This window comes from Macrotis lagotis, chromosome X (assembly GCF_037893015.1).
Source record: "Macrotis lagotis isolate mMagLag1 chromosome X, bilby.v1.9.chrom.fasta, whole genome shotgun sequence".
Taxonomy (NCBI): domain Eukaryota; kingdom Metazoa; phylum Chordata; class Mammalia; order Peramelemorphia; family Peramelidae; genus Macrotis; species Macrotis lagotis.
In genome coordinates this window covers 83,455,876-83,469,429 of record NC_133666.1, presented here as the reverse complement: position 1 = coordinate 83,469,429, position 13,554 = coordinate 83,455,876, and the positions used below count along the sequence as shown (strand labels likewise).

The 13,554-nt window shown below is 40.3% G+C and overlaps 1 pseudogene; it reads left to right on the top strand.

The window, feature by feature from the left end:
* Positions 1-381: 381 nt before the first annotated feature.
* Positions 382-820, top strand: LOC141499988 (large ribosomal subunit protein P1 pseudogene; annotated as a pseudogene).
* The last annotated feature ends 12,734 nt before the right edge of the window (positions 821-13,554 follow it).

Genomic DNA, 13,554 nt, shown 5'->3' with positions numbered 1-13,554 from the left:
CATTAAGTACATTATAGAAAGACAATCCCTAAAGTCATGGGAAATGAAATGAAATGTGTTCTTTTGGCCCTTAGAGGCCCTTAGAGTGTTTCTCTATACTTCACTTCTGCGGATTCATTCTGTTCATTTTTTTATATGTGAAGGTATCCTCATTCTCAGTCTATATTCATGTATTTGAATATTTTTCCACTCGGTCCATATAGACTAGAGCCAGATGGGAGACGAGAACTCATCAGTAAACATAGCAAGAAGGCAAGATTGTATACACAGAGAGACACATGCAAATCTGTAAAGATGTAATATGAGAACTCATTTAAAAGAACAGAGAATGGCCCTCTCCTCAGTTGTTTGTAAGGTGCTCGGTTCTCCTTCAGAAGCTAAGGCCGTGTTGAGGTGACTCCACTTCAGCCGGCAGCCAGCACCACTACAAACAAGTCTCCTCCATCCCCCGAAATGGCCATCTCCGAGCTCGCCTGCACCTGCTCTGCCCTCATCCTTCACGACGACGAAGTTATGGTCACGGAAGATAAAATTAACTCCCTCATTAAAGCAGCAGGTGTGAATGTTTAACCATTCTGGCCTGGATTATTTGCAAAGGCTCTGTCTAATGTCAGTATTGGAAGTGTCATCTGCAATGTAGGAGTTGGTGGACCTGCCACAGCAGCTGGTGGTGCTGCCCCTGCTGGAGGTGCTGCTCCTGCTAGTGCAGCTGCCCCTGCTGAGGAGAAGAAGAAAGAAGAAGCAAAAAAAGAAAAATCCGAGGAGTCTGATGATGACATGGGTTTTGGTCTGTTTGACTAAATATTTTTTGTAACATTAAATAAAGGCCTTAATTCAACTAAAAAAAAAAAGAACAGAGAATGAATGTGAGAGTAGTCATATACTTAGGAATAGAAGCAATGATTCCGATTGATTATGAGGAATTAGCATTAATGAATCTTAGAAATGACTTTATAGAAAGAATAAATTAGAACATAAATACATCCATGTTTATGTTATCTCCTATGTAGAATTATAAAGAGTCATTCATGATTTTGAAAGAATAGAGAAGGAATGGTGGACTCCACGCACACATGATGAGAAAATATAGAGCAAATATTGGAGTCCTCCTGGATAAGAATACACAAAGCTCGGTGGTTTTGCACAGGGGGATAGGGGGAGGTCTGCCACTGAGCAGCTGGTCGATGACCATCAGTCCAGGCCCTGAAGTTCTCTGCCTCCCTGCTCGGCTTACAGAACAATCACTGTTAGGAAACTGCATGGGGAGCTGAAGTCTTTTAAACCACCAGTGGTGGAGGGAAACTGAGGCAGAGAAGGTCTTTTAGAAAATGACAATCGAGCAGAGGAATGGGTAGAGGAGAGGAAAATGAATGTGAGAGGGAGTGGTGCTGACTATAAGGTAACAAGTGGGTGGGATGTCTATGAAAGTCCAGTGGAGGGGACAGGCAGAAAGAAGGACAGACATGTCTATGATCATGTATCTCCAGGACAGTCATTTCAAAAAATATTCTTCATAAATATCATGGACATTTTGGAATCCTCTTGGAGGGGTTCCATGATTATCATCTCTTGCCTGCCCCAGACTCCCAGTTTGACTATCCCTCTTTGATTCCTAACTGCTTATATAATCAATCTGGAACTTCTGGCTGATTGCTTTGATATTTAGATATTAAACTCGATTCTTTATTAGTTAAAGAAGATCCTACCATGGGGCATTTCTGTACACAATGTCCACTATAGTAATTTCATAATATATTTTTTGATAACAATTATTCCTTTGAGTTTCTCCTTACATATACACGCATCCTCATTCTCTGTCTCTATTCTGAGATATGAGTTATACTCAAATCTCGTGCACATTCCACAACGGTCTTCCTATAGGGAAAGAAGCAAGAGAATGGCTTGAATCAGATAAAGAGAATATAAGAGAATTCTAATCAGTGGACATAGCAAGAATTTCGGCTTGTACTCACATACAGAAACATGAAAAGAACCAATATGAAAACTCATTCAAATGAATAGAGAATGAATGTGGAAGTACTCATATGCTTAGGCATAGAAACAATGATTCTAATGTTTATGAGGAAATAGAATTAAAGCATCCTCTAAAGAAAGAATCAGTTAGTACATGTGTACAGATGTGAACATGATCCCATATGTTGGATTATAAATGATTATAGTCTTTCATCTTTCATAAAGAAGAATAGAGAAGGGATGAAGAAGGTCTCCTTTACATGATGTATATTGAGTCAAGATATGAGCACTCTTGGGTCAGAATAAACAAAGCTCCTTGATTTACAAAAGGGGACAGAGGGAGCTCTTGATACACAGCAGGGGAGCTCTGAGTATCAAACCCAGGCCCCACTGTCCTCTCCCTCTCTGCCCAGGTCCCACAAGGAATGCCATGACAAAACCCGAATGGATGCTGGAGGCACCTGTAGCAATGGTAGGGGAGGGAAACTGAGGCAATGAAGGTCTCTGGGAGAATGTAAAATGAATATGAACCAGGGTGTGGGTGGGGAAAATGAGGGGGAGAAGTATATGGGAGGCCTGCTGACAACAGTGTAACAAGTGAATGGTGAGTCTGCTGGGGTGTCTCAAAGGATGGAGGGGTAGTGTGGGGTGTTGCATGACTCCTGCCTTTTGAAAGGTGGGCACTCTTGTTACCACCACTGGCTCTCAGTGAAGGTGGGAAATTCAGGTCAGGGTGTTCATATTGCCAGGTTTCCCACCCCCCCCATTGTCTGGTGGCTCTTGCAGACCCCTAGGATGGGGCCAGTATGTCTGAGAGGGGAGAGCTGCCAGTGGAACAATCCAAAGTCAACTGGTGCCTAGACTCCTGAGGATGAGGAACAAGGACACAGAAACCATAAACCTCAGGCTGCCAGAGTGCACTCCTTTCCTTGCCATGAAACTAATACACACTATTTCCTTTTGCACCTTGTCCTTCCGCACCCTGATCTCTGAGGTCTACCAGTCCCAGGCATGTGGGGGAGGAGGGTGTTGGGAGAACCTCTTCCTTAGAAATTCCACAGGTTTTAATTCCAATATTTAATGTGAGAATACAAACAGAACTCACGGTGTGGGAGTTTCCCTAAGGGAAAAGGATTTACAGGGTTCTTTCAACAGGGGGCGAAAAACTGGGGCTAATTTGCTAACATGGGAGTGGAGGTGTATGGGCATGGGGGTAAAATATGAAAGGGCTTCAGGAGTGGGTACACTGGAGGGTGAAAAGAGACATCAGAGCTCATCTGGCCCATCCTCTTCCTTGACAATAAAAGGTAATTGAAGTCCCGAGATGTAAAGGGACATGGCCAAGGTCACTCAGCTAGAAATGAGCATGCCCCAACCTGGAGCTTGGGTTTCTATTCTCTGCCCGACTGGCTGACTTCCCCCTTGGTCTCTCCCTCCTCTGCATGGCCTGAACTTCCCTGAGATGGCTATCCCCAGATGGGGTTCTCAGATTCCCCATAGGGTTAGGATTTTGAAATATTTCACATGCATATATAAACACAAAGACATGAGTATATTCATCATATTAACATGACATAGTTGTCATATATTCTATGTGTTTTCACATATTTATTGTTGATCTCTGTCCTAATTTACTTGCAAAAGTAAATATAAGTATTCATGTAATTTAATAGAATCATTTCTATATGTGATGATGGATGGAAAAACTGATCTCTATTAAAATCTCAAAAGAGAGAATTTCTACTTACCTATCGGAGTAAAAAGTGACAATTTCACAATAGTAATGAATAAGAACATACAACTCAATCCAGTGTTGTAAGGAGGAGGGAGGCATAGATTGATCCTGATCCTATCTCCTTGGAAGGGTAATGATGCTGATGTTTGTCCTTCATTCTTGAGGAAGACCATGATATCAGGGAAGTGATGACAAGACAAGCACATGAATTGGAATTTACTCAGCGGCTTCTGTGCTAAATTATTTTTCCTCCAGATCCTTCTTTGTACCCATGTCCAGATATGTATCAGGACTACCAGAGATGGCCCTGGATGAGAGACAATTGTGTTCAAATGACTCACCTAACACAACATAGCTTGCCTTTAGTAAAGGTCTAAGACCAGATTTGAACCGCCATACTCCTGACTCTAAGGTCAAAGCCATATCTACTGTTCCACTAAGCTGAGTATGGTAACAACAGTTAGATCATCCCTTTGTGGTGTCTGTTACGGAATTCATGGCACCCATATGAACCCGGGAAAGTTTATGGGAGAGGGAAGGAGCAGGGGAGCTAACCTGCAAGCTGAGAGGAGGGTGGGAAAGGGTTGCTACTTGGGAACCTCCTTTGTCAGAGATGAATATGTTACTTTCCATCAGTTCTTCTTGGGATGTGCCCTTGCTCAGGGCAAGATGTCACTTGGGCTTTCAGTGGGGATGGAGGATGCAGATTATGGATAGAACTGAGACTGCCAAAGGAGGTTCCGGGAGGCACAGTGGGATATGAAGCAGGAATAAACTAGGGGGCATGTAATGAGCCTTTTCCTCTTGTTCCCTAGAGAGCTCAGTGCCACTCTGTCGACCAGGGGACTTGGAGGATGCTTCCTGCAGCTTGCAGAAATCAGCCTCATGAGCAATTAGCACAAACTGCCTTCCTGCTGCAAATAATCTGATGATAAAGAAGATGAGAACAGTGGAAAAATCCAAGTCCAAATATTTGTCTGAATGAGATAAGTAAAAGAGGAGAACAGGTTCACTAGGAGTGCTAGAAAGCATGTTCAACAGGTCTACTGACTGGATAATTAATGTCTTGATGAAGTTAAGGAAATATTGAAGTTAATGGAAGTCTGAGGAAAGTACAAGAGAGAATGATAAGTCCTGAGATCCAAGCTTATTATTAAGGGGATACATATTATTAATAAGTTTACAATATAATTCATGACTGACAAGAGAATGTACATTGAGGACCAGACTCGCCTCTCTGTCTGTCTCTTTCTCTCTGAACTTCCTTCATTCTTTCCTTCCTTGCTTCCTTGCTTCTGTGCTTCCTATCTCCTATTCTTGCTATTAATTCTCTCTTTCCCTTTAGGGGCAGGATAGGAAGAGTTGAAAATGACCATCATAGACCTGATCTTTCAGTCCATGGGTACTAATGAGATATCTATGAAGAAGTATTGGGGGAGAAGGGAAGAAAGGCTTGGACAATGAGCTAAGGGCCTCCTCCACGTGGAGGTTGTAGTCTGCAGGAGGATCTAGCAAAGGAGGCAGGGAAGAGGTAGTCAAAAAGTATGAGGAAAACCAATTGTTAGAAGCAGGAGACAGAAATCAAGTGAGAAAAGTGCAGTAAAGTGGCAACATTATGCAAAAGAATCTAAAGACTATGGAGGTTAAAGGGAATGAAGCTGTAGAAAAGGCTAGTGGCTTAGACAGTGATGAGATTGTGATTCATCCTGGAGAGTTTTTTCAGTGGAATGATGTGTTTCAGATTGTAATGAGTAAAGAAGACAGTGAGTGGAGAGAAAGTGCAGGGCCCTTTTCAAGGAGTTTAGCTGCAAAGAGGAGAAGTGATACAGGACATAATTTAGTGGGAATTAAGTGAGGGTCTTTACCTATATAGAGCAGAATTTGTCACTACCAGTGTAGAGCCAAGATCATGATAGGAAAAGCACTGCCATCTCTTAGAGACTGAAAATCTCCAAGTCCTTTCTGGGTTGACATCTTACTGCTGTTAATATAGAGAGGAGGTCTGAGGTAATTGAACCGCTTCCAACTCATTTCAAGGGATATTTCTTGTGAAATATGCTAGAATAGAGTCCTTATTTACCCCTCCCCCTTTTCTGGATAACTTTAATTTATTGTATTATTGCCCTCAATTCATTGGCAAGTACTTCTTAATGTTGAGTGGTGAGGATGGAGTAGAGGGATCAAAAGAATACTGGTAGACATAGGTTTCAGTTATGAGAACATAGGTGCAGATCATCCACAGATCACAGAAGGTGGATTCAGCTGGGTAAAGGAACCTGTCTGGGTTGCAGGAGGAGTCTCTAGGATCATTTTTTGAAAGGAACCTTCATAGCATCTTGACTAGAGCTCATGGGCCCATTCCATTTTTACCCCACGCTGGTCAGTGTGCTGCTGCCCATCTGAGAAAGAGATGTATAGATCAGCCTCATGAACATCTAGCTATGAAGTTGTATCCCTACTACAAGCTGAAGAAGGTAGAAGCAGGTGCTAAATCCAATGAGCCCAGGAATGTAGATTTATAAGTCTTCCTCAATAGGCCCAGAATCCCTCTAGAAATGTATGGTTGACCTGGGAAGTGGATAGGTTGGACAAACAAAGCGAACCAGTCTGAGAACCTTGAGTCCTATGGAAAATCTCATGGAAAAGGATATTGAACAATATTAGCCTCTCTTCTCATAGTTGATCATTCCTATCTTTCTTTTGTATTTTCACATGCATCAGTGTTCAGCGTTTCTCTCACTATAGCCATTAATCTAAGTATTGAAATGTTTCTCTGATTGCATATGTTTGAATACTTTGTCCTAGTTCTTTCTTCTTCAAATTTCTCTTCATATATCCTTTTCATACAGTAACCAACACACATAGATTTGTGCATTTTAATCTTATGATATATAGGTGCCACCATATATGAAGTGTATAAAAATATACTATATGATTTCCTTTCACATGTATGATTATTTATACGGTCTCTCTACATTATCCCATAAATGAACAATTAAATAGTCTAAATAGTCATCCAAGAGTGCTTCATTTAGGACAACTCATCCAATTTACGTTATTTTAGTCATGGATGAACTTATTGTATTATTTACCTCCATATGCATATCGACATACATTGGTAGGAGTTTGCATATATTTTCTCGCCAGGAGAGAAGCTTTAGAATACATTCAGGTAGAGAGGGAGGACCTGAGAATGTTCTTAGACATGAATATAGTGAGAAAATAGGAGCAGTCACATGAAAAGAGAAGAGATAAGTGAGCATATTGTTCAATAGAAAGCTACTCCATGTATACACATATGCCTAGGGATAGAGGGAATATTTGCTAATGCCTAGGAGCAGATAGAAATTACCAGTACTGGTTATCAGTAAATGTATAGAGCAAAGAAGAGACAGAATCTGAGTCTATATGTAAGAATTTTAAGTTTTTTTCTCTATGTAATTATATACAATTTGTCACATACTCCAAATATATTGATTTGCACAAATATGAACTATGTATACTTTGTAGTGAACACTGTAGTTATGCAAATGAGTATTCCCAGATAAATCTAGAGAATTTATGTAAAAGAATTATGCTTTGCTCCACATAGCAATATGGAATAATATATGTATTTATACCTATATATACATATATAAAAATATGATTCCATGTAGAGGATAACAATGAGAGTCATTCAATACACACTGAAATAGAGAGAAGATGAAAGATTCCTCCCTTAATGAATATAAATATTTGGAGAAAATATTTAAGACTCCTGACAAAGATTATACAAAGCCCAGTGCTTCTAAAGGGAGTGAGAGGGGCAGAATGTCTTCTGAACAGATAGTAGGGGCGTCTCTGTGGTCATCAATCCTGGTTCCTGGGTTCCTCTCCCTCCCTCCCCAGTTTCCTTGGAAGCTACAGTCAGGAGATCCCACTGGACTCAATCCACTTGTAGCAGTGGAGGAGGGGAAGACCAAGAATAGAAAATGATGAGGTGGAGTGTGGGGGAGGAAAATGAGCCTGAGAAGTCTGTGTAAGGTAGGGAAAACTGAGCTGGGGGGAGGGGGGAGAAATGAGGCAGAGATTGGTGGGGAGAGTAGAAAATGTGTGGGAGAAGGAGCTTGGGAGAGGGATGCTGATTGGTGAAAGAAGAACGAGATGTCAGGGGATTACAGTCGGGGGTGGCAGCTTCCTGCTTCACCTAGGTGATTGCTGACATCATTGGCCAATAAGTCAATTCCAATTGTTGTTGAAATGAGACCAGAAATATGGGAGAAACACTTCATTAAGAGAACCATGAACACTTCATTAAAATGCCCTGATCTAATTAAGGAAATACTGAAGAGAATATAAATTAATTGACAGTACCAAAGAACAAGGTGTGTCCAGGCTAGAAACCATTTCAATCTGACTTGTTTCATTTTATTAGACATGATTGAAAAGAGGATGTGACTTGCGGAAAGGACAGAATTCTGTGTCTCTGTTTGTCTTTCTCTCCCTCACACATACAAATAGTCACACAAACACACACATAGACATGTACATACATTTTTCACATAATCTTCTCATATGGCATTTTTTCCTTTCCATTTCAGTTTTTGCAGTCTGACTACCGACTGTCTCCCTGGTCTTCCTTATTTGATTATTAATTCATTTCCTCTTCCCAAGTTTCTCTGAAATTGTCACGTTTGTCATTTCTTGTGACCCAGTCACACTCTCTTATAATCTGGTCTTATTGGGAAGCTTGGATGCCCAGGGGGCCAAGCATTGAGCCTAAAGCCAGAAAGTCCAGCGTTCAAACACGGTGATATCCTTGAAAAGTCAATGACCTCCTGTCAGCCTCGGTTTCCTCATCTACCAAATGGGCAGTAGAACAGCCCCACAGGTCCACTGTGTGGAGTATATGAGCCCTTAGTCCATGGCCTGGCTTGTCGCAGTCATTGATCACCATTCATAATGCACCTATTCTGTGACAAGTTATCCCTGAACCGCAAAACCTGCTTTTTCCCTCCCTCAGAACTATTCCTTCTTCATGTCTGAGTACTGACGGGAATATTTTGATCTAGATCCCAAACTCTAAACTCTTGGAGCTTCAGGAACATAAAGGGGCACTATGGCTTTTGGGACATATGGCGGGGGACCTGATGTTGTTCTCTCTGCAGGTTACAATCAGCAATGTCATCTCGACCTATGTGTCTCTTCCCATTTTACACCAGTTTTTAGACTTAATACTAAATTGTTGTCTAGAATGAATAAACATCAATAAACATTGATCAAATCCCTTCATTCCAGGAAGCTCCATCACAGGTAGGGAGACAAATCCAAATATGTGAAAAGACCCTCTTAGATGTCTCAATCTTGAGAGAAGCATAAATTCAAGAGTCCTGGAAAACAAAGTGAAATGTATTTTTTTGGTATTTTACAGTGTCTGTTTTATAGCATGACTGGTTGACTGGGAAAGTGAGATGCACATGGCCAGGCATGAATTCAGACTTAATTCTTTTATGATCAAACAAGGGGTAGGATGGAAGTTAGGACAAGCTCACACAGGTCCACACATAAAGACAGTCTCCCACACACTGGTGACCCAGTGATGCACCTGAAAATGGAATGGAAGTTTGAGCACAGACAGATATACAATGACTTGTGAAAACACACAATCTCCTACACTTATACATTCCTACAGGTCTGACCTACAAGACAATCATTTCTTTAAAAATTTAATGGACACCCAATGGTCATTATGGTGATGTAACAGCAGGGGGTTCCAAAAGAGCTTTCAATAATGGATGATTGACTTGAGAAGTGGAGATTTTGGGCAGAGAAACACAGAAGAGGCAGAGAACTCTGACTGCTCAGGAAAATCTTATGGAAAAGGAATTGGGAAGATTTGCATATATGTCCTCATACCAGGTGATTCCTATCTTCAATGTGTACCTTAACATGTATGATAACCACTTCTCTCACTCTATTCATTCATTTGAGTATTGACATGTTCTTTTCATGTATTCATAAATATGAATACTACTCCTTACTTCCTTATTTAAATATTGTATTATTCTTATATCCAATTACATATTAATGAGGATTGCTTATACTTTCCCTAAATGACCAATCATTTATTCAGTGTCTATAAATAATCTTGATGGTCTTATATCATAGATATGACCATTCATGTCTTCTCTTATGTTGATGTGACAGCTGAGCCCTCAGAGTATCTTTCGCTAAGCTTCATTTTTGTGGGCTCATGCTGTTTATATTCTTATATGTTCAGCTTTGCTTCTTCTCACTTTATATTCTTATATACGAGCTCTGTGTGACAGGGAGAGAAGTAGCAGCTTATCTTCAGTCATTCAAGACAACATATGAAATGCAAACTCTTTTTAATGAAAACAGCAAGAATGTAACCTGTATACACACACACACACACACACACACACACACACACACAAACACAGACAAATATGAAAAGAAAGAATATGAGAACTCATTTAAAAGAACTGAGAATGAATATAGTACTCATATACTTAGGAATAAAAACAATGTTTCATAATTTTATGAGAAAATAGGATAAATAAACCCGATAAATGACAGCATAGAAAGAATAAATTAGGAAATATATAAATAAATGTGAATATAATCCCATATGGAGCATTATGAAGTCATTCAACATTCATAAAAAAGAATAGAGAAGGAATGGAGGACTCCTCCCTTACCTTATGAATGATTTGAGAAAACACTTGAGACCTCCTGGATAAGAATACAGTGGTTCTGAAGAGGGGCAGAATGCAGTGGGTCGATGAGCATCAGTCCAGTCCACTCCAGTCCCTGGAGTCCTCTAGCTCCCCCTGCCCAGTTTCTAGAATAACCACAGTCCCCTTGACAGCTCTACTCATTTTGTAGCAGCAGTGAGGGAGGGAAACTGAGGCAGAAAAATGTCTTTTAGAGCATGGAAAGTGGAAAGAAGAAGTGGTAGGGGAAAGGAAAATGAGTGTGAGAAGAAATGATGCTGAATATAAAGTAACAAGTGAGTGGGATGTCTGTTGAAGAGCTTGTTGAGGGATGGGCAGAAAACCACAGACACGCCTATGATCATATACAATAAAACTTATGCACCTCCAGGACAATCCTTTTGGAAACACTATTAATAAATATTAGTAAGTATTCTAGGTGAGGAGAGAATAGGGGTCATGAGAAGATGCTAGCTAAATCAGAAATTGGAGCAGTTGTACAGACAAAAGCAGGACAAGATGAGAACTTCAAATTCTAAGGAAAATTCTGTGGAAAACAATGTGGGGAGATCTGAATGCTTCTCAGCTGAGGATTACAAACTTCCTTGTGTATTTGGAAATGTATGAACAATCATCTCTTCTCTTATTGTATCCATACATCTGAGCATCGAAATTTTCTCTTTCTCTTCCTCTCTATGAATAGTTTAAATAAAACCAGTCTGTTCATATTTTAGAGCATATAAATATAAGTACATCTATAGACATAACTATATATACACATATATTTTATGTTAATAAATATATATATATATATATATAGGTTTGCCAGTAATTTCCTTATTGACATACACGCATCCATATAAATGCATATATGCATATGAGCAAGCTGTATTCATTATGTATAAATGCAATATACTTTTGGCTCATAGATATTATTCTTCATTTATTATCTTTGTATGTTAGAAATTTATGACAACTGATATGATCTTTCTATATTGCTATGTGCTTCTGTTACCAGTATTCATCCATTTACTATTTGTCTAACTCCTGGCACCCTTATTATCTGACTAAATTCCTGTATATGAGTAATGACATACTGGCTACAGGCAGAAACATTTTCTTTTATTTTGTAAAATGGAGTGAAGAAGTAGAACAGGTATAGAGAGGATATAAGTGAATTCTTATCAGAGAATAGAGAGAGAGAGAGAACAGAAACTTATATATGAACTCATATATGCTCCTCTCCATGAACACAGAGAGAGAGTATACATGAATAGTTACAGAGAGCGGATACATAGGAATAGAGAGATTAGTTATCAGTATTTAAGAGAAGAGAGTACAAGTCATGGAAATGGATCGATGGAATGAATGAATGAGTACTTGCTCATGGGATTAAAAAAATTGAAAACACAAACATCTATGTATATATGTAGATAATATGTATAGATGCTTCTGTTGTCTGTCTTCACAGGTATGAGTTGGCTTACACCATATATTCATTTATACAACTATGAGTTATGTTTATTTTATAGGTCAAAGACTGTAGTTTGTGAGTGCCTATAGATCATAAAAAGAATATACAAAATATATATGTATATATATATATATATATATATATATATAAATATAGGAGTGCTTTGCTCTATATTGAATTTCATAATCAAATGAAATTTCCATGTAAGGAATGTAAAGTAGGTTTTCTTCTTTACATGAGTTTATAGAGAAAATATTTGAGCCCTCCTGGATAAGATTACACAAAATCATTGGTTTTTCCCCAATCTCTGGGCATCAACCTCAGTACGTCAAGTCCTCTCATTAACTGCCACCCTCCCAAATGTTTACAGGGAAGAACATCCCTAGAAATCTAGCCATTTGTAGATGCATTGGAGGAGAGGATATTTGCCTGAGCTGGAAAGGGGGTGGAGGTAGGGATGCTGACCACAGGGAGACAAATGAATGGGATGGAGGGTACAATGGAATCCATGGGGGGAGGGTTATGGTTGGCAAGGGTAAGAGTTCTGCCACCTCAGGGTACCTGTTGATATCTCTATCCATTTGGCTCAGCCAGAATTGGGGGCTTGGAAGGGGACATTGGAAGAGGGATAAACTTTGCACAGATATTTCTCACTTTGCTTAGTGACTCCATGAGGAAACCTAAGCTTGTGAGGTTATATCAGAGAGGCAAGAGATGGCGTAGTACCAGCACAAAGCCCCCTTAAGTCCCAGGCTCTTGAGAATTGGAGATAAGGCAAGCTCGAGACCACAAGACTTCTGTCTCTGTTAGTGGAATGGTCCCCTTCTGATCCCTCTGAGACAGTGTTATCCAACACCCCAGTATCTGCCTATGGTTCAGGAGAAAGGAAGACAGGTTCTATTACAATGTTTTGGTCAGAATGAAGGCAGAAATTGCTTAGATTAACTGGGTTTTTTCAACTGGGCTTTAGGGTTCAGTTTCCTACCAAGTTAAGGTTGTATGGACATGTGAGTGGACTGTGAATGGGCTTATAGGATGGGTTAGCCTGGAGGGTTAAAAGACACCTCGGAGCTCATTGACTCCAGCCTCCTCATTTAAGAGGATAACTGAGGGGGTGGCTATGTGGCTCAGTTTATAAAGCACTAGCCCTGGAGTCAGGAGTACCTGGGTTCAAATCTGATCTCAGACACTTAATAATTACCTATCTGTGTGGCCTTGTGCAAGCCACCTAACCCCATTTGCTTGCAAAAAGCTAAAAAAAGAGGATAACTGAGGTACAGAGGAGGGCAGGAACATGGCCAAGATCCCACAGTCAGGTTGGGGAGATACAAACTTTGAGTCTGAGTTTCTCTTGCCTTTCAGGCTCATTTCCACCTTGGTCTTTCCCTACTCTGACATCCAGGCTTCATGGGTCGAAGGTCCCTGGGAAGTTTCTCCTCAGCAGCTGCTGGACAGGTTTCCCATTCAGTTGGCGGTACTGGCAATCTTCAGTTAGGACTGACTGTGTCATTAAGTAAAAAGCAAACCCAGTCCCGCTCACCCCAAGCATTGGCTCAGTCAAAGATGCACAGTGTGCACAGTGAGCCTGAGGCAATTCCCTGACTTCCCAGAATAGTTTTCTTCCATTTGTGAAGCAAGGGGGCTGACAGCTCTGC